We start from the raw sequence: 26,548 nt of genomic DNA, 5'->3' as shown, positions 1-26,548 counted from the left end.
AGAGTGAAGATAAGTTGAGGATTGGTTATAATTAACAAGGAACTCACTCAAACATAAAAACGTGAAAAAAACCACCAATAAGAGAAGATCCCAGGAGAGAGATGGGTGATCAAATCCCCAAGTGTAGGACCAAGTGAAGAATATGATTTAAAAGCCAAATGCAACAAGGACCCACACTATCGGGGAAGTGGATCTACTCGACCTCATCAACCTGATCGAAAACCTGGTAGAACAAGAAATCTTAGACATGGTAGAGGGCAGCTAAGACTGTACAAGAAACAAAGAACCTGACCTAGGAGACTTTCCTGAGGCAATCCAACAATTAGTGAGAAAATATGATGCTCAAACCCGACTAGAATATCGCGGTAGACCAGAAGAGGACATCATAGCAGACCTTGAGGAGGAGAGGAAACTAGCACACGAAGCTTTGCAAGGCATAGTTGCTTACAACTAGGATCAACAGACTAGGAGCTTATGCCAGAGCATGGAAATATAAGTGATCTAGAGAGTGTTAGCCCTAGTGGGTAAAAATTAGATAGAAGAGAACAAGAGAGCGTTAGAAGGAGACCTCACACTAAGCAAGCTTCTGACGAAGCGATTGCTAGATAGCACGGTAGCGGAGCAAAGTACTACAGCGTTAGCAACATTGCTATTGGCAAGGATAGGAGTCAACCAAGGCTCTAAGAGCCAATCGAAAATTCCTATAGTCGCAAAGAAACTGGACAAATACCAGCCAAATGACAAATTCATGGAGCAGTTTGAGGAGGTCTACGAGGCCAACGGCCTCACTGATCTCACTCAACACTCGCAAGCTTTCGATCTATGCTTAGGTGATAAGGGTTGGACCCGGTAGAAGAGTCTAGATGCTATTGACAGAGCCAATTTCAATGGCCTCAAAAATCTCTTCATTAAGAGATTCTCTGAACTAGGATTTTAAAACTTGCTACTAGTTTGACTCGTGAATGTCAAGTAGAGAGAGAAAGAGGACATCTCACATTACGTGACCCATGTGAGAGCCTCTCTAAGAGAATCTCTATGGGCAAGAGACCAACCGAAAGAGCAGTGTCCAAAATATTCATTAACAGAATACGAAGTGAAGAGCTCTACAAAGCCTTGGCAGGCAACTTGAGCCTGTAGCAAGACACACTGGCAAGGGTCTTGAAGAAGCTACTAGAGTGGACGACCACCAACTCAAGGAGATAAGCTCAAGGAACTTGGATTTCTAGCACTAGGAATTCTGAGAGAGCTTCAACCCTGAGTGAGAGATTAGGCCCAGGTGCTCAGGATAAAGGGAAGGGCACTAATTTAGGCAAGAGCTAGATGAGATGAAGATGAACATAGCCGAATTGCAAGAGATGATGAGACGACCAACGCGCCCACATGTCCAATGCATGTATTGTGGCAGAAAAACCACATGCCAGTCGAGTGTGAGGATCCTAGGTCATGACCTTGCACTAATTGCAGTAGGTTTGGCCATGATGACATGCATTGTCGGGCCTACATGGAAGACCCAACCTTGTCACATTCCAAGTCCCAAATGATTTACAAGAGCTCCTTTTGAGATCCTAGAATATCTGACTGACAAGTTGGTTGAATATCCAGCAATGAATCTCAAGCCACTCCAAGATCTCTTGGATGAGCCTAAGTGGCGATGGTCCAAGGTGCATGATTTAAACTTAATATACAATTGAGCCTTAGTCCGAAACCAACGAGAAGAGATGTATCATGTCTTGGGAGATGATGAGCAATCACATAAAGATAGCTATGACGATGAATATGAAGACTGATATTATTTCAGTGATGAGAGAAAACGGAAAATAGAGACTATAGAATACGACATTGAGGGACATGTAATAGACCAAATACTCAACCAAATACAAGCCGACTCTAGACCACACAAGCAAAATGCCTTTAGGATAGAGAGAGGATTCATGCGCATGGATTGTGATCGAACCTGGTTGGAGCACATAGGCACAATTGACTAGGAGCACGCAAGCCTAGCCCAACCAAGTGCCGCACCACTACTGAGAATGGACTCACCTTCTGAGCAGACATCCTCTTCTAGCGAAGATGGGGAGTTTGATTTTGAGTCAGAAGTTAGCTTAGATAGTGATCGTGAGATACCTCGGCCTTCCAAGACTAGTCACGCTAAGGGAAACCTACCCATCCACCTAAGGTGCCGATGGTTAAGGGAGGAACAATGAAAGCTGTCCAAGGATACACATGTAGAAGAGTAGTGAAAACTACAAGATCTATCAAAGTAATTCACAAAATTTAAAAAAGGAGATAGGTTAGTGATCTTGCTGGGAGCCAAATGACAAGGGCAAGGAAGCAAACCAATCGAAGGACCTGCTAAGGTCAAGGAGGTCAATTTAGCCAGGAAGTGAGACACCCTGACCTGTATTTATGGTGGCTGATGACTTGATTGAGGAAGAGGAAGCAAGTCTCATTGCTCTCTTATGAGAGTATATAGACATATTTACTTGGTTCCTAGAAGAGCTCAAAGGGCTAGACCCTAGTGTAGTAACTCACAATATACCCATGACACTTAACGCAATGCAGGTCAAGTAGTGACCGTATCCCATGAATCCAGGACACGATGTTACTAAATTTTTCTCTTATTACGCATTCTCTATTTAGTAAATTTATTTCAATAAATTAATGACTTTCTTTTCTTTAAGTGTTGATGATGATCTATTATGGCCATGAGACCATTTAGAGACCAATATTCCTAGTGCATCACTTAATAGGGTGATCAGAGCACTGTGATGGGGATATTTGGTACAGGTAGTACAAGTTATGAAGAGGGAAGGAAGTGTCTGCCAATTGTAAGAGTGTACACAAGAACCAAGGAGTTACACATAAATGAAGATGGATTGAGTTCTAAGAAGAGGAAGTGCATTAGCATTGTGTATATCTATTTTGGTGTGCATCCGAGGATGCCTGGGAACATTTACTTATGTGTAATGAGCATTGCATTCATTTGGGGTCATCCTCTCCCTTACAAGTGAAGGTTAAGGTCTTTTCTCTCTTAATAAATTAAGGAGAGAAGTAATTCTTTCACTAAGAAAAACAAGAGAGGTAATTCTCTCACCAAGAAAGACGAGAGATGTGATCCCCTAGAAGTGAGATGTAACGTGTCCACTGGAACCCTCTAGGACACGTCTTAGCAATCCATCGGAAAGGTTGTCTAGAAAACTCCACCCGGCACTCCCATGGAATGTTGCGGGTTTTGTCCTCTAGGACTTTCCGCGTCTGCCACGTAACGGAAGCGTCCTGGCCGTTCCCACTTAGGATCGGCTGGAATTGTTGGTCATTTTCTAACAGCGACTAGCGTCAGACCTGATCGAACTACTTTACGCAGAACGCCTGGTCTGAAGCGGATTCATGCTGCACTTGGTTCAAGGAGAATGGGAAACGAGAGGGATGCAAGGCTCGACCTCTCTGCCAAAAGGCATAGTCCCATTCTGTTCCCCTAAAACAGCCTGAATCGGGTAATCGGTACTTCCAAGTCATTGTTCTCCTTGCTTGTTTTGGTGATGACGATCATCCTCTGCCCATCGAAGATCTTGAGAAAAGTTCCCGGCTAACCGGGACCACCCATCCGTAGGACAGACCCATGGTCCATCCTCCGCACTTTCCTCGGTTTGTTTTAGTTATGTAATTACCTACCACATTAGTTTGACATATACAAACAGCTTCCTTGATTAGCCCTGTTAAGCACTGGTTCCTTCACGTAATCTTATCACAGGACATAAAGAAAACAATGTCAAACAACTCCTTTATTATCATTATATCCTTTTATCTTTGAAATACAAGGAGTTTCCCGCCCGTAGGCGCTTTCATAATCCGCCCGAAGGCTATCCAGTAATCCTTCCTGTGATTACTATCCCAAGTTTCCGCCCGTAGACTAGTATGCGGGCCTCGAGATCCAATCCCGAGTCACGTTAGTCTCTTGTGCAGGGCCCGGAAGGCGAGGGATTTACAGCCAGAGCCCCCCCTGGCACCCAAGCGTCCTCCTGCTCCAAGCAGAACTCAACGGAGAGACCTCTCACGGCGGGTTCGGTCCACGTTCCCGGCGCGGTTCACAACCCCCTTGGTTAGGGTCAGGCAGGCAGTCGGGGGTAACTGAAGCTGCCTCTCAGGCACCAACCTGAAGCTTTAGATATATTTTCATCCTTTAGTTCATTGAGCAAACAATGCAAACAGTCCTTTCTAAACTGTTACAAGCACAATCAATTTCAGTGGTCTTTTAGCTGGCAAACTGTTAAGGAGTGACTTTTTTTCTCCGAATGCAACCCGCATTCGATCCGGAATCAATTGCAACTTGGCAAGATTCCTATCATTCTTGGGTTAGGGTCATACCCTTCCAATACTTAAGGTTTTGTTGTGGCAGGATCCAGCGACCATGTCGCCTTAGTTTATTGTCGGTCATTTGCTTCAAGGCAACGCCTAATCTTCCTTTGCCTTGGCAATTACTTCCCGAGAAAAGTGAGTTAACAGGACGATTACTCATCCTTTTGTAAGTTAAAATCTTTCAATAACTTGCCAGCCTCATTTCGAGAGTTGACAACACTCTTTGCGGACAAATTCCAAGACTATACAATGTTGCGGCTGGTGTGCAAGTATTGCATCTATTCCACGGAATCCTTCTATCCATTTCTTAACGTTCCGATCATGGAATCTAACCCTAGCCGAGTAACAGGATTTTGGTTATCCTTCAAGTCATTTCTAATTAGGTTTGGCTCATGATTCTAGATTATGCAACTCCATCGGAGTTCCTTCATTAAGACGACTGATCCTTAGGATAAAACCTTAGATCCTTTCATGAATAAACAACCGATCGCTTCGACATTTTAGTGAAGATGTGTAGGATCTTTAGGTTCACAGTTTTTGCCTAAAGCTTGGTCGAATTATCCTTGCACAAAATCCTAGTTATCTCTTAGGATTCCTATCATATTGACTCAGTCATGTTTATACGAATCCTTGATGTTTATATTACCTAGTCAATTTCAATTATGCTTGTTCTGCGATAAGAATGATCCTTCTAGGGTGATAAACCAAATCTAACGGGATCCAATTCGTGTAAACATGCGATTGATTGCCGTTTCCTTGGTGAGGTAAAATTACTTGCTAATCTGTACGCTAACTTTCCTAATTAATCAAGCCTATACTTTGTAGTCTATACTCTCGAAACTTATGCATTGGCGAATCATACAATCTTTCCTTGGTGCACGATAATTTGGTTACTAACTTTTCCTAGGACCTCCTACTAGGTCTTACATCAATAGTCGTACCTACAACCTTGTTGTTTATCCTTTTTCATCCTATGCTTTTACACCTAATTACTGCTCTTAATGATTGACCTTTTTCTCATGACGACTACGCAATTTCTAACATTCTCCTAGCCACGAAGTCGTTGGTGAAACACAAGCGAAACTAGTGTTATTCTATTCCATCTTATAACTATTTTGCAAGTCATACGTTCACTTTAGTACCCTATTAATTCTTTCCGAATGAAACCTTATGGCGCTTAACCTTTTCCTATGAAATCATTACGAGAGGTATGTTACCTAATGTGCAGTATACGCTTAATCTACCATATCTAGGATGACAAATAATGCACATATAAATTCCGTTTCCTTGCTTAGGATTAGATTCCTTACCTTGATAAGGTACCAACTACATGCATCTAACCCTCTAATCGTTCAATCTTTCATAATGTTCAAAAGATGCATTTCTTTCAATTTCCATATGCAAATTAAACGTAAAAGTGCAATTTCCTTTCTAAGCGCGCCTAATCATTTCCTTATGTGGAATTAACACGGAAGAACCTGGACTTGTGGAGTCGGGGTGATGTCCACTTGCACATTCGGAGTCGAGCCTCCCGCGGTCGCCTCTTGGGATCTTTTCGGGGCCATCGTACACGTAGGTTCGGCTTCTGAATTCGCTTTCGTCGTCTACGGATTGTTTTGCCTTGACATGCAACCTTCCGGCCTTTGCCTTTCCTCGTAAGTGGAAGATTCTTTTACGGAATGTCGCTTGCGGTGAAGGGCTTAAAAGACTTATCGCGGGAAGCCTTTTTCTGACGGTCTAGTGGGGTCCTTATGGCCCCTCTTCAAATCCTAGAAAAAGGGGTATTAATGGCCTATTCAGAATTGTGGTGGAAAGGGTATTTCGGGACGGTGGTGGGAAAGGCCTTTAGAAATGGGTGGAAAATGGTGGAAAAGTACCTTTTGGGGCAGGTGGTGGAAAAGGGGGTTATGGAGGCTCCTTTTTTGACAAATGGAGGGAAAGGGCCGTGGAAAAGGGGGTTAATGAGGCCCCCTTTGGAAGCTTCTAAAGAAGCTTCCAAAGAAGCTTCTTCAGAGAACACGTGGGTCAAAAGGGGGTCGTGGGCGACGTGGTGGACATGATGGCGGAGGCGTCAGCGGCCTGGCGGCAGCAGCGGCAACAGCTACAGCAGCTGGCGGCGGTTGGAGGCAGTCCGGCGACTGTGGCGGGGCAGGATGGCGGCTGGCGGACCCGGCGGCAGCGAGACGGCGACCTCCACCTCCCTCACAGTCTCCTTCTCACAACCTCTTCCTTCCCTCTCTTCTCCTAAGCACACCCCCTTGATGGGGGGTGTTTTTATAGCCTTGGGGGTGGGGAAGGGGGTCTCCACCCACGTGGGGAACTCCCCCATGCAAACCCCCACTTTGCCATCCTCCCCCCACACACTCCCTTTCCTCCAGCCATGCATCGGCTGGGGGAAGGGATAAACAAAAAAAAATTTGCATTTATTTAATTAAATTGCCCCTCCCAAGAGGGTGTTTCCGTGTGGCTTGCGGTTTTGAACACCCGGTTTGATTTACCATTCACAGAGGACCCTATTTCCCGCGTGCGACTCACACATTACGCGGTCAATGATTTCAATGCAAAGAGATACCCTTTGTGCAGGGTTTACATGGTGTACGCAAGGTTAATATTTACGGTACGATCACGCGGAAATATTACATGAGAAGAGAAGTGATTTTCTCTTTCTAAGGTCTAAGATGACACAAGCTTTTGTATGGAAGTCAATCTTAAGGTTGAGGCCCAAGGCAATCTAATGAACTCTCCTTATCTAATGCTCAAGGTGGTTGCATGGACCATAAGTTAAGAATAGAGTTTAAAAATATGCTTTTCTTACAATAGACATAGTGAATCCATTTTTAAAATATCTTGCAATAGAAAGTTAATCTCTAAAAATAGCTTGCATAGCTTATCAGAAACGGAAAGATCTAAAACTTTTGTGTTGTACATTTTTCCATCCAAGCAATGCATAGAGAGATATTTCAAAATTGGTGCTGCAGAGTAGGTCCTAGAACAACCACATCTTGCATGAAGATCAACCCTTCCAATCTTGGCACTCAAGTATCTCTCCAAGAAGAGAAGCTCTTAGAGCCTATAAAAGGGAGGCTCTCCTTGGGCATGGAGGGAGGGAAGGAAGCATCACTTTGCATATATGCAAGAGGATGTTTATGGCCAAACACACTAGGATTGACTTGAACTTGAGTCCCTAGTGGCCAAGGTCTCCTGACAGCTTTCTAGCATCGCCAAGGTCTCCTGATAGCTTTCCGACACCCTACTTTGCACAGAGATAACCAAGCTAAAGCAAACCCATGCCGTACTTGGTTCAAAGAGAATGGAAAATGAGAGGGATGCGGTGCTCCACCTCTCTGCCCATAGGGCATAGTCCCATTCTGGTCCCCTAAAGTGGCATGAGTTCGGGTTCTAGCCTAACAATTTCTAAGTGTCGGTCATCAATAAAACCTTGTGAGAAGCCTCCTAGCTCTCTAGGACCACCCTATCGTATGATAGACTGGTCGGGGGTTCTATCCTCCTGCTTCCCTCCCTTGGCATACTTTAGTTGTCTAGTTAGCCCTAATATGTTTACGTGTGGCATGTAAAAATAGCTTCCTTAATTAACCTTTTTACAAGATAGGGTTTGTTCACGTAATCTTATGGCATTGACACGAAAACAAATTTCGAATAGTTTCCCTGGAAGTACTTAATATTAGCAAATTATTAGAGTTACAAGTATTCTTCAAAAGGGCCATATTCACAATCCATAAGGATGCAATTTATTTCCACCAAGTGTTCGCCTAGTGACAATAGCTCTCAAAAATCTATTCCGAGTCAAGCTGATCATTTGAGTAGGGCACGGAGGCATAGAATTTACAGCCAGAGCCCCCCTAACATCCAAGCGTCCTCCTATGTTCAAACCAATCTGCGGAGAAACCTCTCATTGCGGGTTCGGTCCATGTTCCCATCATGGCTATTTAGAGCCCCTTTGGCTAGGGTTGACGGATGGGGGTGATTTGGTGCGCCCTCCAAAAGTTCAACCTGATTAACTATACTCATTTATGAGTTTGGGGTTACACAATCTCTTTTTTTAAAAAAATTTTTAGAAACAATGTTTCTCAATTTACAAGCACAAACAAAGGTGCAAGTGAGTGCCTGAGACATCTGATAAGGTGGAGTCCCTCTCTTAATCCAAGTGTTTGTCCCTCTTGCCTTAGTGGTAATTTTTTCGAAGGGTAGGGAATTTTCTTCATCTGTCCCCCTATGAAGTAACCATAGGTTGGCTTAGTTTCTTAGAAACCCTAACTAAGTTGAGTTGAGCCCTATCTTTGCGTGTGTAGGGTTCATTTTTATTGAACGACCCTTGAACATTTTTTTGTATTTCATAAGTGTGCTTGATAGTTATCTTTGAGATGAATCCCTAGCAGTGCAACAAAATTGATCATGATGCCATGCAATTTGGAGGCGTATCTTTCCTAGACAATACAATGCTGCAAAGTAGGCCTTTGCTTTTGGAAATTTATTTCGACTCACTTATGCAAAACACAAATAGAGACATATATAAATATATATATATTTATTTATTTATATATTTTCTTTTGGGTGAAGGACGTGAAGTTATCAGTCCTAAGGCAAAAGCGAACACTCCCCTCTGAAGGTTTATAGGGGCCTAATACTTGTTTTAGTCTTGCAATGGCCTAGATACACTTAAACGTCATCGTAGCAGTTTACGAATTGCATGTACTTGATTAAACTGTTACTTCTACCTTTCCAATTTCACAAGTTTTGTGATGCAAAGAAAAAAATTATGATTTTTGGTTGATCGACAAATATGCATAAGTGTTTTAGCAACCCAATTTTTAAGCATGCTAATGTTAGTGCATAATCTAAGGTATTACAAGCATAATCAATAAGGTCCTGGCTTCTCCTTTTTGCGTACATGAATGCAAAATTTTTCATGTGAATTACTCGTACAAAAACATACCAAAATGCAAGTAAGTAGAATTTCCAATATGATAAATGATGTAAACTAAATGATGATTAGTTATGATAGACTTTCGCCGAATAGCTTTCCCTTCCCAAGGAAGTTGGGCCTATGTCCTTAAGACTCCCCATCAGGGTAGGGTGTATGGAACACACTTGATTACCAAGTGACGCAGTTCCTTGCCCCACGGCCCCATCGGTTGAGGCTGGACTCTTGTCTGGTTGGGCCTTACTTTGTTTGGGAGGCATTGTATGATTTGGCCTTTGCTTCGTGGCTACGCACCCAGATTGCAAGAGAGATGGCTCCTCGCAGAAAGGACTAGTGTGTGAGGATATTCTCCAAGATGGGGGGAAAGAAAGAGACACAGTGAGCTATGAGTTCTTCAACAAAGGAAAAAAAACAATGTCCTTCTCTCTCTCTCTCTTTCTCTCTCTCTTTCTCTCTCCTCTTACTCTCCCTTTCCTCTCCTTTCTCTCTCTCTCTCTTTCTACTCTTCCTCTTCTTCTCTCTCTTCCTCCTCTCCTCTCTTCTTCTTCTCCTCTCTCTCCCTCTTCTTCTTATTCTTCTCTACTCACTCTCTCCCTCTTCTTCTTATTCTTCTCTTTTTCTCTACTCTCTCTCTCCCTCTTCTTCTTATTCTTCTTATTCTTCTCTTCTTCTCTACTCACTCTCACTCTCTCCCTCTTCTTATTCTTCTCTTCATCTCTACTCTCTCTCTCCCTCTTCTTCTTATTCTTCTCTACTCACTCTCTCCCCTTCTTATTCTTCTCTTCTTCTTCTCCCTACCCGAGTAGCAGCAAGTTGTGGCCTTCCCAGCCTTGTCATCCCCTTGACATTGGGGGGGGATTAGTAATGGAAGCCACCTCTAGGGCACGCGACAACAACCTCCCTTGCCTCTTCCATGGTCATGGCATCCTCTCGTCACCTCTCGAGAGCACGTGGCAATGCCCCCCCTCGTGTGGATGTCACGATAGTCCCCCCTCCTTTCTACTGCACATGGCAGACCCCCTAGCTTCTCATGACAGCCTCCCCCCTCCCCCCACTATCCGCTAGTTGGCAATGTGAAAGGGGGGATTTATCCTCTTTTTAATTAAAAAAATCATTTTATTACGAGTGTGGCATCTTCTTCTGGAAAGTCCTTCCACTAGATGAGGTATTCCTTGAGGATTCTACTCCTCAATCTCTTTTCTTGAATGTCCAGGATTCTAGATGGCCAGAGCTCAAGGACTCCTTGGCTTGGCATTACAACTTGTTGATCATCGAGTATATGGCTAGGATTTGGTACATATTTTTTCAGTAGGCTAACATGAAATACATTGTGAACTTTTACGTTCTCAGGGAGTTGGAGTTTGTAGGCGTTGCACCCTAGGCATTTGAGGATCCTATAGGGTTCACAATACCTTGGACTCAGTTTTTTAAATTCCCCCAATGACAGGGAACTCCTGTTGGGCCGTACACGGATAAAAACCATGTCTCCCTCATTGAAGAGTCGCTCTTGTCTATTTAGATCTGCATAGGTTTTCTACCTATCCTTGGCGGCTCTAATGTCTTGCCTGATAGTCTTAACATGCTGATCCATTTCCTTGAGCATTTCCTTAGAAGCTTCTACTCTTAAGGTAGGATCTAAAAATTTCAACGGGCAACGGCAATCATGCCCATACAATGCTTGAAAAGGTGTCATTTGGATGCTTTGTTTGTAGGAATCATTATAGGAAAACTCTACTAATGGTAGGTATTGAATCCATTTCTTGGGTTTGCGACAACAATAAGCTCTAAGGATATCTTCAATGACTTGATTGACCCTCTCTATTTGGCTGTTAGTTTGAGGGTGATAAGATGTGCTGAAACAGAGTTGAGTCTCGATGGACCCAAATATCCCTCTCCAGAAGTGAGACGTGAAGAGGGAGTCATGGTCATTAACGATCCTTCTAGGCAACCCATGGAGCCTAAATATCTCCTTGATGAACAATTTGCTGGCAATATTTGAAGCTTTATAATTGGTCTTGACTGGTATGAGGTGTGAAACCTTGGTGATCATATCTATTATAACCATAATTGAGTTGTAGCTCCCTTGCACTACTGAAGGTAACCCAACAACAAAATCCATGCTGATAAATTCCCACTTTATTTGGGGGATGTCGAGAGGTTGCAGCTTCCCAGGCATCTTGACATGTTTCGCCTTAATGCGCTGGCAAGACAAAGATTCCGTGATGTATTGAAGCACTTCATTTGGGGGATGTCGAGAGGTTGCAGCTTCCCATGCATCTTGACATGTTTCGCCTTGATGCGCTAGCAAGACAAACATGTTTCGCCTTGAAGCACTTCATTTGGGGGATGTCGAGAGGTTGCAGCTTCCCATGAATCTTGACATGTTTCACCTTGATGCGCTGGCAAGACAAACATTCTGTGATGTATTGAAGAACGTCTCCCTTAAGCCTTCCCCAATGGTAGCTTTTTCCTACCATATTGAGGGTTTTGATATATCCGAGATGGCCTGAAAAAGGGGAGTTGAAATTTGGCACAAAGGCATTGGACATGCAAATGTACAAAGGCTGAAATTAATGCAGTCCAAAGGGTTGGTTACATGTTTGCCTACATTTAAAGTTGCAAAATTTCAGAAGGTATGTGAAGCATGTCAGTTTGGTAAGCAGGCAAGACAACCCTTTTCACATGACAGAGATGTAAGCAGAAATATCCTTGATGTTGTGCATACAGACATTTGGGGGCCTACACAAAATGTATCTCTTGGAGGTAGTTCATACTTCGTCACATTCATTGATGATTATTCTAGAAAGCTGTGGGTATATTTTATGAAGGAAAAGAGTGAAGCTTTTGAGCACTTTAGAACTTTCAAGGCTGCAGTTGAAAGAGAAACAGGATTGAAAGTAAAGTGCCTGAGGTCAGATGGAGGGGGAGAGTACCTCTCAAATGAGTTCAGTGATTTTCTGAGGTCTCATGGGATAAAGAGATAGTTCACATGCAGGTATACCCCACAGCAAAATGGGGTTGCAGAAAAAAAAAACAGGCATATTGCAGAAGTTGCACGAGCCTTGATGGCTGAAAAGAATATGCCTAAGCATTTTTGGTCTGAGGCTGTTCATACTGTTGTTTATATTATGAACAGAACTCCCACAGCTGCAGTTCATGGTATGACCCCCGAAGAATGTTTTATAGGTAAGAAGCCTGATGTTTCACACTTGAAAGTATTTGGCTGCATTGCGTATGTTCATGTGCCAGATGAGTTGCGGAAGAAACTGGATCCAAAGGCTGAAAAGTGTGTCTTTATTGGATACTCTTTAGAGCAGAAAGGGTATCGTTGTTACAACCCTGTCACATGTAAGTTCAGAGTGAGCAGGGATGTCATCTTTGATGAAATGAGCAGTTGGTATGCATCTAGTAGTGATGCATTGGATGATGATGATGATGATCATGACACTCATGTGCAGGCTGAAAAGCAAGAATCACAAACTCTTAGTGGACTAGAGACATCATCTGGTAGTCCTTGGTCTGGGAGACTAAGGAGTACCTCTACATCTTCGGGTGCATCTAGTAGCACTACAGGTAAAGACAAAGGAAAGAATAAAGTGTCAGAAGGCATTGATGCAATTCTTGATGGAGACTCTAGTGGCTCAGAGAGCTTGGATGATGAGCTTGGCATTCCTTCAGTGAGGACTCCAGGTGTGCAGAGAGCACGCGTTAATGCAAAGACTCCATTCAGTGATCCAGTGGTACGCAGGTCTAGCAGGGTGAGATACCCTGTTAAAAGATTTGGTTTTGAAGGTTATGCAGCTCACCATTATGCTTATATGGTGAAACTAGTTGAGGATGTTGAGCCCACATGTTTTGAGGAGGCTGTTGGTCATGCTCATTGGGATGCAGCAATGGATGAGGAGATGGCTGCATTAGAGGCCAATAAGACTTGGGATCTAGTATCATTGCCGAAGGGAAAGAAAGCTATTGGATGTAAGTGGGTTTATAAGATTAAGCACAATGCAGATGGTTCTATTAGCAGGTACAAAGCTGTGCAAAATTCATGTAGTTATCCAGTGATTTTGGGGCAGCCTTATATTTCAGAATCAAGGCTGGAAAAAAAAGCTCTAGATGATGGCTCTTCATGGTTGCAAAAGGCTATGCCCAGACATATGGCATAGATTATGATGAAACCTTCAGTCCAGTTGCTAGGATGGCGACTGTCAGATGTGTGATTGCTTTGGCAGCAGCCAAAGGTTGGAGGTTGCAGCAAATGGATGTGAAGAATGCCTTCTTGCATGGTGATTTGCAGGAAGAAGTGTATATGGATCAGCCAGCAGCAAGTTATGAAGATTTAGAGCATCCCATGTATGTGTGCAGGTTGAAGAAGGTGCTCTATGGGCTCAAGCAAGCACCTAGAGCATGGTCTGACAATATTAGAGAGTATCTTGTCAATATTGGCTTTTATGTTTCTGATGCTGATCATTCACTTTATGTGAGAAAGGGAGATGCAGGTTTGGTCATCATAGTCATCTATGTGGATGACTTGATTATTACAGGTGATAGTGATAGTGGAATTGCTGAAGTCAAGGGTTGTTTGAAGATGAAGTTTAAGATGAAGAATTTAGGTAAGCTAAGGTACTTCCTTGGCATTGAGGTGATCAGATGTGATGATGGTATATGGCTGTCCCAAAGACAGTATGGCTTGGATATATTGTCCAAGTATGGTATGATTGCATGCAAACCACTTTCAGTCCCGTTGGAGCAGAATGTAAAGCTGAGTGCTGATGTTGGGGATGAGATAGAAGACCCTACTATGTTTAGGAGGATAGTGGGGAGTTTGATCTACATGACCATTACAAGGCCAGACTTGAGCTACGCTATTGGTCTTGTGAGTCAGTTTATGCAAGTACCTAGAAAGCCACATTTGGATGCAATCAGATGCATATTGAGATATGTGAAGTCCACATTACATTATGGACTTTTCTATGAGGCAGGTACAGATGTACAGGTATTTGGATACACAGATACAGATTGGGCTGGTAGTATGTCTGATAGAAGATCTACCAGTGGATACATGTTCTCTCTTGGTAGTGCAGGAGTTGCATGGAGCAGCAAAAAGCAATCTACAGTTGCTTTGTTGAGTACAGAGGCTGAGTATAGAGGTGCTGCTGTTGCAGCATGTGAGGTAGTATGGCTGCAAAAGTTATTGGCTGATTTGGATGTCCAAGTGGAAGGTCCAGTTGTCATTTATTGTGACAACATGAGTAGTATACAGTTGGCTAGGAACCCTGTGTTCCATGCCAGGACAAAACATATTGAGGTACACTACCACTTTATGAGAGAGAAGGTACTAGCAGGTGAGATTGACTTGGTGTATGTCAGCACACAGGATCAGATAGCTGATATCTTCACGAAGGCACTAGGTACAGAGAAGCTTCAAAAGTTTCGAAGCTTACTTGGAGTTGCAGAGATGCAGTTGAGCTTGAGGGGGAGTGTTGAGATGACAAGCTCAACACATGCGGACATGGATGATGGACCGCCTGGTTAGATGGGTCCACACATCTACACTTAGCACGTCGGTGGTCATTATGAATCTCACATGGCCACTGACTCATTACTTATTATAGTCAGGTCGTTACACCTATTTACAGCTGGCATAGTTATAGCGCCAGTCGACTATTGTAGTCGGTTATGCATTGTTTGACTTAGTAGGCCACTTTCCTTTTATGTTGTATCTTATCTATACTTTGTGTACATTGTAAAGTGTGTGGAAGAAGAAGAAAAAAACCAGCAAGAAAACGTTTTGGCCTCCATCTCTCTTCTTGTCTCTTGAGTGAGCTTCTCCTTGTGCATTCTGTGTGTGTTCGGCGCAGCATCTTGAGCAACTCCCCCCACCACGCGATTCTTGACAAGGGTTTGGCTGAGACGATGTTTTTCCTTTTTAGGAGTTACATTAACACTAGGTTAATAATTCTCTATTGGATTCAGCTACAGGGATAGAATAGTAGTATGGATTTGGGGAATGGATTCTTAGGAAGCGATAAGTCATGGGAAGTTCAGGAAATCACTATTTCTGATAGCCATGACTTTCATGTCACCCCATTATTTTAATTATGTCCGCCGCTGGTAAAATTTTAACCACCTCATCGTAGATGTAGCAGTTCTGATCTACTTACCGACGTCCGATGTGTAGGGTTGAGTTTACACAAGCCTCATGGAAGATGAATAACTTGATAATCTTCAAGTCTTCCAACCACTTTAACCTCTTCAGATTGTTTTGAAGATAGACGAGTTGGTTGGCATCTATGTAGCAGTATCCCACGCTCCAAGTCCAATGCCTTTCCACATACAATGCTGAGGGGTTATAGAGCCAATCTAGGATCCCCATCATGTCGAATCGTTTGCAATAGGTTGAAGATTGCATAGCTGTCATGAACATGATCTGAAATACGAGGAACCTATTCCATGCCTCGTAAGTCTGGAAGTGGCATCAATCCACAAGTGAGCATAAAAGAAAAACATTTACTAATGGACACATCACCTCACTCTTCCCGATTTTTCTCCCTAATTGTTTTAGAGGTAGGTCGACAACTCTGATACCAAGTGTAATGTGCCGCCTCTATCGGCTGTCCAAGCATGTTTTTAGTGGTCAAATCTAAGCGACGCCACTCAACACTCTCATGGAATGTCACAGGGTTTGTCGCCTAGGGTTTCTCCAATCCACCTCGCAATGGAATGTTTACGGCCAAACCCACTAGGATTGACCTGAACTTGAGTCCCTAGTGGCCAAGTTCTCCTGACAGCTTTCTAGTGTTGGTTTCAGACACCCTACTTTACACAGAGATAACCAAGCCAAAGAGCACCCATGCCACACTTGGTTCAAAGAGAATGGAAAACGAGAGGGATGCGATGCTCCACCTCTTTTCCCATAGAGCATAGTCCCATTCCGGTCCCCTAAAATGGTATGAGTTGGGGTTCTAGCCTAACGATTTCTAAGCGTCGATCATCAGTAAAACCTTATGAGAAGCCTCCCAGTTCTCTAGGACCACCCTGCCATAGGACAGACCGGTCGGGGATTCTGTCCTCTCGCTTCCCTCACTTGACGTAATTTAGTTGTCTAATTAGCCCTATCACTTTTACTTATGACATGTAAAAACAACTTCCTTAATTAACCTTTGTAGAGGATAGTGTTCGTTCACATAATCTTATGGCATTGATATGAAAACAAATTTGAACAGTTTTCCTAGAAGTACTTAATATTAGCAAATTATCAGAGTTACAAGTCTTTTCCAAAAGGGCCATATTTGCAATCCATAAGGATGCACTTTATTTCCACCAAGTTTTTGCCTTGCACTAGTAAGAAGGGCTCTCGAAAATCTATTCCGAGTCACACTGATTATTTGAGTAGGGCCCAGAGGTAGGGAATTTACAGCCAGAGCCCCCCTGGTATCCAAGCATCCTGCTACATTCAAACCAATCCACAGAGAGACCTCTCATGGTGGGTTCGGTCCATGTTCCCATCACGGCTATTTAGAACCTCCTTGACTAGGGTTGGCAACCAGCTAGGGGTGGTTTGGCATGCCCTCCAAAAGTTCTCAACCTGATTCACTATACTCATTTATGAGTTTGGGGTTACACAATCTCTTTTTTTATTTTTTTGTAACAAGTACAAAGAAAGGTGTAGGTGAGTGCTTGAGACATCTACTAAGGTGGGGTCCCTCTCTTGACCCAACCGTTTGTCCTTCTTGCCTTAGTGGTAATTTTCAATATCCTCCGAAGGGTAGGGAATTTTCTTCATTCCGTCCCCCTATGAAGTAACCATAGGTTGGCTTAGTTTCTTCGAAACCCTAACTAAGTTAAGTTGCACCCTATCCTTGCATGTGTAGGGTTCATTTTTATTGAATGGCTCTTGAAAAAATTTTGTATTTCATAAGTGTGGTTGATAGTTATCTTCAACGTGAATCTCTAGCAGTATAACAAAACTGATTATGATGCCACGCAATTTGGAGGCGCATCTTTCCTAGACAATACAATGCTGCAAAGCAAGCCTTTGCTTTTGGGAATTCATTTCGACGCACTTATGCAAAACACAAATAGAGACTTCTGTATATATATATATATATATAATTATTTTTCTTTTGGGTGCAGGACGTGAAGTTATCAGTTCTAAGGCAAAACCAAACACCCTCCTCTGAAGGTTTATAGGGCCTACTTCCTGTTTTAGTCTTGCAATGGCCTAGATACACTTAAACGTCATCGTAGCAGTTCAGGAATTGCATGTACTTGATTCAACCATTACTTCTACCTTTCCAATTTCACAAGTTTTGTCATACAAAGGAAAAAAGTATGATTTCTGCTGATCAACCAATATGCATAAGTGTTTTAGCAACCCAAATTTTAAGCATGCTAATGTTAGTGCATAATTTAAGGTATTACGAGCATAATCAATAAGGTCCTAGCTTCTTCTTTTTGCGTACATGAATGCAAAATTTCTTGTGCGATTTACTCATTCAGAAACATACCAAATTGTAAGTAAGCACAATTTCCAATATGATAAAATGATATAAACTAAATGGTGGTTAGTTATGATAGACTTTTTCCGAATAGCTTTCCCTTTCTAAGGAAGTCGGGCCTAGGTCCTTAAGACTCCCCATCAGGGTAGGGTGTATGCAACACAGCTCATTACCAAGTGGCGCGGTTCCTTGCCCCACGGCCCTATCGGTTGAGGCAGGATTCGTGTTCAATTGGGCCTTACTTTGTTTGGAAGGCATTGTATGATTTGGCCTTTGCTTCGCGGCTATGCACCCATATTGCGAGAGAGACAGCTCCTCGCAAAAAGAACTAGTCTATGAGGATTTTCTCCAAGAGGGGGGGAGAAAGAGAGATGGCGAGCTCCGAGTTCTTCAACGAGGGAAAAAAATCAATGTTCTTCTCTCTCTCTCTCTCTCTCTCCTCTTACTCTCCCTTTCCTCTCCTTTCTCTCTCTCTCTCTTCCTACTCTTCTTCTTCTTCTCTCTCTTTTTCCTCTCCTCTCTTCTTCTTCTCCTCTCTCTCCCTCTTCTTCTTATTCTTCTCTTCTTCTCTACTCACTCTCTCCCTCTTCTTATTCATCTCTTCTTCTCTACTCTCTCTCTCCCTCTTCTTCTTATTCTTCTCTTCTTCTCTACTCACTCTCTCCCTTTTCTTATTCTTCTCTTCTTCTCTACTCTCTCTCCCTCTTCTTCTTATTCTTCTCTTCTTCTCTACTCACTCTCTCCCTCTTCTTATTCTTCTCTTCTTCTTCTCCTTACCCGAGCAGTAGCAAGTCATGGCCTTCCTAACCTTGTCATCTCCTTGATGATGGGGGTGTTTATATACGTATTTGGGGGAGGGGGAGGGGAGAAATTAATGGCAACCCCCCTACCACCTCCACGGAATGCGGCAACAGCCTCCGTTGCCTCTTCCATGGTCGTGGAACCCTCTCGCCACCTCTTGAGAGCACGGGGTAGTGTCCCCCCTCATGTGGACATCGCGATAGCCCCCCTGCCTTTCTATGGCACATGGCAGCCCCCTTGGCTTCTCAGATAGCCTCCCTCGCCATCCGCCAGTTTGGTGGTACGAGTGGGAGGGATTTATCCTCTTTAAAAAAAAAGAAATTCATTTTATTATGAGGGACTGTTATAGCAATGACTTAGGTGCACTATATTCAGATCATGCTTAGGAAGGAGTTATAGATCTTTCTAGATGACTTGTATTTTCACTCTACTTGGAGGGAACAAGTAAACAAACTTCGAGTGGTCTTTGAATGGTGTTGACTATATCGTCTCTCATTGAACCCTTTGAAGTGCCAGTTTTGGGTAAAGCATGGATGCATCCTAGGGCAGGCAATGTCGAAGAATGGAATTCCTAGAGACTTCTTGAAGGTTAGAGTCATTGTCGATCCTCCATTCTCAACTGATTACAAAGATGTTCAATGTTTCTTAGGCCATAGAGGGTATTATCGATGGTTTTTATTAAACTACACATTGATTAATAGACCTCTATACAAGCGATTGATCATATTTGAATGGATCGAGGAATGGCAATGCATATATGAGGAACTGAAAAAGACTCTGACCATTGCACCAATTCTATGATCCCTAGGTTGGATACTCACATTCCATATGCACATTGGCACTTCGAAATTTACTAGTGTAGAAGCTGTGTTGTGTGCCAACCTAGTGAACACAACCTAGATTACCCAGTGAGCTTTGCTAGCAAACAACTCACTGAGACTGAAATGAATTAATCAACTGAGAGAGAGGGTTTGACCATGGTTTGTTGTAAAGAAATTTCGACATTATCTTTTGGCTATGCCTTTTACCTTCTTTGTTGACCATGAAGCCTTGCTATATCTTGTTAATAAACCTTATGCTATAGGACACATTGCCCGATGGCTACTTCTGCTTTTAGAATTTGAATTCATAGTGGATGTATATAAAGGGAAGCAGCACTACATGGCTTACCATATGTCTCGCATCTCCACAGGAGAAATTGTTGGACAAGGCATTGTAGACAAACTGTCATACATGCATCTATTCAGCTTATCTAGCAAAAGATGTTTGTTTAAATCCAACATGATGTCGTATTGGGTAGATGACATAATCCAAATGCTTGAGCACATGCTACCTGAATGACCAATATAAAATGCCCAACGTGGGTGACTCATCATAAAGATCCAACCCTATCAGTTGATAGCAAGCCAACTTTATAGGCCGGGGCAAGATGGGTTGCTATGCAGATGCATATGTGAGCATGAAATGCAGGAGGTACTCACAGAGGCACACAAAGGAATCGTAGGAGGACACTTTAGTGGGTGGAGATACGACAGTCCGCAAGGTGCCACAGTCCTAGCTGTGTTGGCCCACTCTTTTCCGCGATGTAGTGCGGTTCGTATAGCATTGTGATGAGTGCGAAGAGACTACGGTCCATATTCATAAGGAGCACATAGAGCTACCAGTACCTCTTCTAGCAATACAAGCGTAGCCCCACCATGCAGGTAAACTTACTATTCAGTTAGATCGTGTCTATGCAGGTACCTCTTCTAGCAATACAAGCGTAGCCCCACCATGCAGGTATAAACTTACTATTTAGTTAGATCGTGTCTATTCATCTTGGAGGAGTATATACCATCGAGCATTATTGGACAAGGATGAAGCTAACAAGTTGCGATTACAAGGAAAGAAGCATGTAGACTTATGGATTTGATGGAAATATTTATCCTCCTGACCCTTCTACAAGTAAACATCCTCCCTTTTACAATATTCAGAACTTCATAAGGTATGTTGGAGATGGTTGTGATGGGATGCTTGGCTATTGCATGAGGTTATATTTTGCATCTTTTACATTTAGAGAAAAAATGCATCAAATGAAGTATTAATATTGGCACAAAAAAAAAATTCTGAGCTAATGGAAAAGGTTGATAATCTAGAAAACTCTAATCAGTCATTGCAAGAAAAGTTATTGCACTTGAAATAAACTCCAATAGGATTTAGACAGTGAAAAATACCACTTAAAAATATAATGGACTTGTGTAGTCATGTGAAGAAAAGGAGACTAAATCTTGCAAAGAGATGTGTCTCTAATATTTCAGGTATTAATATTCGAGAGAATGATGAGAGGATTAAGCTTATTAAAGAAACCATGACAAAGAAAGACATTATAAGGATTGTTAAATCACCTGAAAAGGTAGACTTGAGAAGCCAAACTCTGAAAGAGTTAGTGAAATATTTAAAAGGAATACTTAAACCAAATGAAATAGTGGAGACATGTGATAGTATGGATATCAATCGTAGAGGTTATCATGCTCTCTCTAAATTATGGTTTGCAAATCTTAAATGTCATAGAATAAGTGCATTTTGTTTGCCTCGGCCTATTGCAATTTCAATTGCTAGGATAGCTATGAATCGTAGGATTCCAAATGTTTTTGGAGAGAATATCCATATAGAAGGATCTATGCCCTATGAAAAACATAAAATAAATGCCTTTTTTGAATGCAACACATTTAATAATATTTGGATTGATCTTAAAAGAGTCTAGATTGCAGTGGTTCATATGTATTAACTTACTGTCCAAGAATGTGGTGGTATTTTGAAGTTCGCACTAAAATTGGATGAAGCATAGATTCAAAAGGGACAAAATATAGAAAGAGTTAGCATTTGTATCATGAACAAGGCATTGGGTTACAATACTAGTAGGGGGCAAGAACAACAATTTAAGATATAATCCGAGATGGAGCTTTGGTAGATTGGTGTGGCCCAAGTACCAACTGAAAGTCATGAAATCTTGAAATGGTTATTCTCTCATACAGGTATTCCTGATATTATAAAGTCTCAAAGTGAAGGTGAAATGTTGATGGTCAATGGTGTTGGTAGTTTTAATGTTGAATGGCATATAAGTGCTGACTTAAAAAGTATCAAATGTAAGCTTGGAATAAGTAATGGGGTCAATGAAAAATATCCTTGCATTTATTGCATGGAGATTTTGGGATCCAAAGAATGGAGTATTATGTGGCCAGCAAGAAGAGCCGCGACTTAGAACTCTATAGATTTGAGCAAGTTGAAAAACGTGGATGGCTTGATTATCCTATTCTCTCAATCTCTCTAAGGAACGTTCATATTTGTACATTATATGCAGAGATTAGAATAATTGATAAGTTGCTTAGATTGCATCTTGACTATGCATATTCAATAAAACTAGTATCTTTGTCAAATGACTGCATTGATAAATGTGAGGCTTTACTGTCAAAAATGGGTTTTCATGGAGGTTAAGTTCACCAGAGAAATGATCCAATAGCCTTAGGGAAAACAAGAGAGGTCTTAGAAGATGTCTCTATGGGGGGTGCAAAAGCTAGACGATTTCTAAGAAATCATATTGGTAAACAAATGAACTTATTGTGGGAGTGTTGGAGAGAGTTGTGTGCAATCACAACAAATGTGGCTAGCACACCACAAATTGCATTCCTACGAATGGAGGTTTGGAGACACCTTGACATATTTTTAAAAATGCTCAGGAAACAAAAGATAACATCTAACTATTCGAAAGAGTACAAACATTCAATTGTGAATCTTGCTCAAGCAATTAAGGAAGCTTGGGGAGAAAAGGATATTACTTTCTACTTGGTAAGATAGACATAAATTTGAACATTTCTGCTTTGAAAACAAGGTTTAATGATTTAAACTTATTATTGCTTGTTGGGTTGTCATAGCATATTCTTCTTGTTCATGGGCCTTATTTTGTGGAAGAGCAAGGGCCCCTAGCAACTTACAGTAGCCAAGGTATGGAGAAATCTCACTACCAAGCATGTATATGTTTCTCTTTCGGAGCACTAGACATGGAGAAGAAGCAACAAAAACCAATGCCCTTCAGGAGTTATTCAATTGGTTTTTTTGAAGACAACTTCAAAGATCGAGAACACAATAAATGAGGTGGAATCTAAAATATCGATACTATTTTCAAAATATTATATGGATGGCTAGCTTTTAAGAGCCTTTACATCCTCCTCCTCCTCAAACATTTTTCTATAACGTAAAAACTTTCTTCTCTTGTATCTAGTTATGGATTTGATATCTATTTTGTTTGCTGCTAAAACATAAGATGAGTATGCTAGGAAGTATCCAGCCCTGGAGGTGAAGAAGTTGGGACCATAACCAAATATTCAGATAGCTGTTGTCTTTTCCAAAAACATAACTTTGTGCGCATTGTACTGCAAACCTGAGTATTGAAGAATCCTTGTAAGTGCTTTAACACAGACAATTGGCCATGAGGCCTCCTCTAAGAAAGTGCTATGAAAAACCAATAGAATATTGGGATCAATCTTCGATATATAATGCCCAAGTGCAATATCCTTTAGGAAACTAACACCAACTCTCAATCCTTTGGCTCTTCCCAAGAAATTATCCTCATCTGCAATCTCCAACTGTAAAAGCAACAGTGAGACTGAAAAAAATGAAAATATGTATATGGTTCCACAAAAACAAAAGAATACATTACCATTTGATTTTCATCACTCTCAAGTTTTCTTGGATTCCATAAGCTAATTGATGTCTCCTTGACATCCTAGAGCTCCTTTACATATTCTAACTCCTCCCTTCCAAAATTGGAGATTCCAAGCTTCTCTTTAAATTAGTCAAACTCTTTGTCAGTAGCCTGTAACTCTCTCTCATCATTTTTAACCTTGCTAATACATAGGGGAAAAGCATTTGATGCATCTATAAACTTATCATCTGACATTTGAGTATCTAATTTGAGTACGTCCTCCTTGGACTCATTTTCAACATCCACTATGCCTTTTGCATCTACATGTGCCTCTGCAATAACTGCTAAGCAATAATCTTCTCTCAAATTAAAAAAAAAATGGAGATTAGACACTAATATGTAATCCTTGTCTTTAATTGGAAAAGTAGTCAAAGATGAAACAATAAGGGTTGAAGGAGTATCAGATGGTGCATCAACCTCTATAATGGTTGATCCGAGAAAATCACAAAAAAATATTTGTCTAACATTTTGTTGATTTTTTGTACATTTGGAGCTTTGAAATAAAGAAGAGGGTGGGAACAACCTCTTGGGAAATCCAAGAAATCACTGGATGAAAATATTTCATGGACCGGTTTACCAAGGGGGGGTGAAGAGTAAAGATCAATGGAGGAAGGTGAAGGGAAAATGTATAATATGAAAAGGAAAGATATGAAATGGATTTGGAGCCATCCAAAGGGCATGTGAGGCTCATAATGTCATGACTTTGGAGCCTTATGACAATTCAACCAAATGGGACCCTTCTTGGAAGCATTAGTGGAAGAAAAATCACACATATGATTTTGTAAGATTTTTTAAAAATACTTTCACTACGATCCAAAAAAACTTTTCAACATGAAAGTTGTAGTGCGTGAGCTGAAGTTTTGGCTGTTTTTTTTTTATAATTATTTGGAGCTACGAATCGGGAGATATGGCCAAAATGGTGGATGCCAACTTTTTCCAACTGTAGTGGAGACCACCTCCCAATTTAATACACATCCATACTTTCTTCCCCACACTTAACACTTCCATAAAACATCATTCATTAGACCCCCAACCCTTTCCCCTCTCTTCTCCTGTCTCTCAAGCTAATAAACCATTAGAATTCCCCTCCTAAGTCACCCTCAAATTATCCTTAATTGTAGTAGTAATGTATGAACTCTCATTACTCTCTCTCTATTATTGCTAGATATGATCTTATTTTATGAAGATTCTCTATATTTTTTTATATAGGATAGCTTTTGGACTCAAGCTATGGGTGGGAGAATAGAGACAACTCATCTATGATGGAGCTTGATTAAGTACAAATTGGTCAATAAAACATCTAGATGGAGCTTCCACATTGGTGGAACTGCCTTAATGCAGCTTTGGTGGTGTTAGTTCCTATTATATCTTAACCTCCTCCCTAAACACCCTCAAGGCCTATATAAAGAGGCCTTCTCCTTTGTAATTTGTAAGAAGAGAGAGAGCAAAGAGGCCTCCTTCAGCCCTATTGAGCCTTCCCCATTCTCCCTCATGAGCTTATGGAATTCCTTCTCTTACTATAGCTTATGTATGCTCTACAATGTAATAAGCCCATGATATTGGTGTCCATATTGTGTATATTGGTTATGTCCCGAGGGTTCTCCATCTCTTAAGTTTATTGATTCATGTATTTTTTCGTAGTTCTCTCACTCTCACTCACTCTCTCTCTCTCTCCCTCTCTTAGTTTTCATCACTTCTCCCTTATAATCTCCTCTCCCTCTTGCATAGCGTCCTAGTCCGCTCTTCCATGACTAGGTGGTGCCCTTATCTCATTCACTTTGTGGCAGAAGGGAGTTTGGCATAGTATAGAGGCTGCCATACCGAATTTCCTTCGTCATAAATTGGTGCCCCCACTGAGGACATTCTCATCCATGCGGGAGGATACAACACATAGTGGTGCATCCTCTACAACAAGTACTCCAAGTGGCTCTTCTCCAATGCCTTCACCAACTCTTTTTGAAGTTGGTCGAAGTCCACGACTCCCACAATGGTCTCCCAAGGAAGCCCAAGAAAGGAAGTATACCTATCGGATGACGGCACGTATGCAGGTAAAAGGTGTTCATCTTAAAAATTCCATTCTCTCACAACGGAAAAAATCATGTTGCCATCAATTGCTAGGTTCTCATAATTGTGGTGAGTGTTTTGCAAACAAAGTAAAGGCCCTTCCGGGAGGTCCTCATCTCCAAGTCATCAAATCCCTCTCTCTCTCTGGCCTAATCCACATCAAATGAGGACAACTATGCATGAACGGTGAGGAGTTTTGTAGAAGTGCAAAGTATGACGACTACCTTCAACTGTTGTTAGCTCGAAGGTTGGGTGTGGTTGAAAAGGTGGCCATCATACCTTATGAAATATATGTCGCCGAGGATGGACACGCTAAGGCAAGAACAATCACTGGTGAGAAAATTCTCCATATAGCAAAGTTGGCGGGATCCAAAAAGAAACATTCTGGGAAAAATCCTTCATAATTCAAGAAAGTGCATTCCCTCTACTCCCTTAGGTAGTTTCTACTCATGAATAATAATAATGGCTCGAATTTCTACACCTTCCACTCTGTACAAAACATCCAAGTTAATGTATGCATCAGTAGGAAGATTTTCTTCCAAGAGAGTCTTGTCATGTACTTTGGGGCTGAAAGATTAAGGGAAATTCTTGTATCACCAGAACCTATAATCTTCCCAATGCTAGACTACAATGCATCCTTCAATGTACATGTATTTATCCTATTATAATAGTTTCTCATGAATCACAATGAGTTGTATGGACCTATCCATCCACTTGCTATGCAAACTGTGCATATTATAGCCAGCACAAAGCTTAGATTTCAAGGCATTATTAGAAGCATACTGGGGCCTAGATGTCTTGCTGAAATCAATGCATTTGTAAACCCATTCATTCTTCCCCTCATAAAATACAACTTAAGTCTAGACGTGTTCATCTGTGTACTCTACTAAGGCAACATGGCATTTCCAAGCTTCTTTGGGCGGAATGGAAAAAATGCAGTGGATTTTTTGGACAACCTTGAGATGGCCTTCCTTGTCTTTGGGAGGGATGATGAAGCATTAAAGTCGAGGGCTTTTCCTTTGGTGCTCAAGGAAGAAGCTAGAATGTGGTTCCAAAATCTAAATCCGGCCCAAAGAGCTGAATGGGAAGGATTGAAGGCAGCTTTCTTGCAGAGATTTCAACAAACTAACTCAGCTGAAGAGTTAT

The sequence above is a fragment of the Lygodium microphyllum genome, chromosome 16 (assembly GCF_053477565.2).
Source record: "Lygodium microphyllum isolate KBCC chromosome 16, Lygodium_microphyllum_v1.1.10, whole genome shotgun sequence".
In the NCBI taxonomy this organism is placed as follows: Eukaryota; Viridiplantae; Streptophyta; class Polypodiopsida; order Schizaeales; family Lygodiaceae; genus Lygodium; species Lygodium microphyllum.
This window is presented reverse-complemented; position numbering follows the sequence as displayed.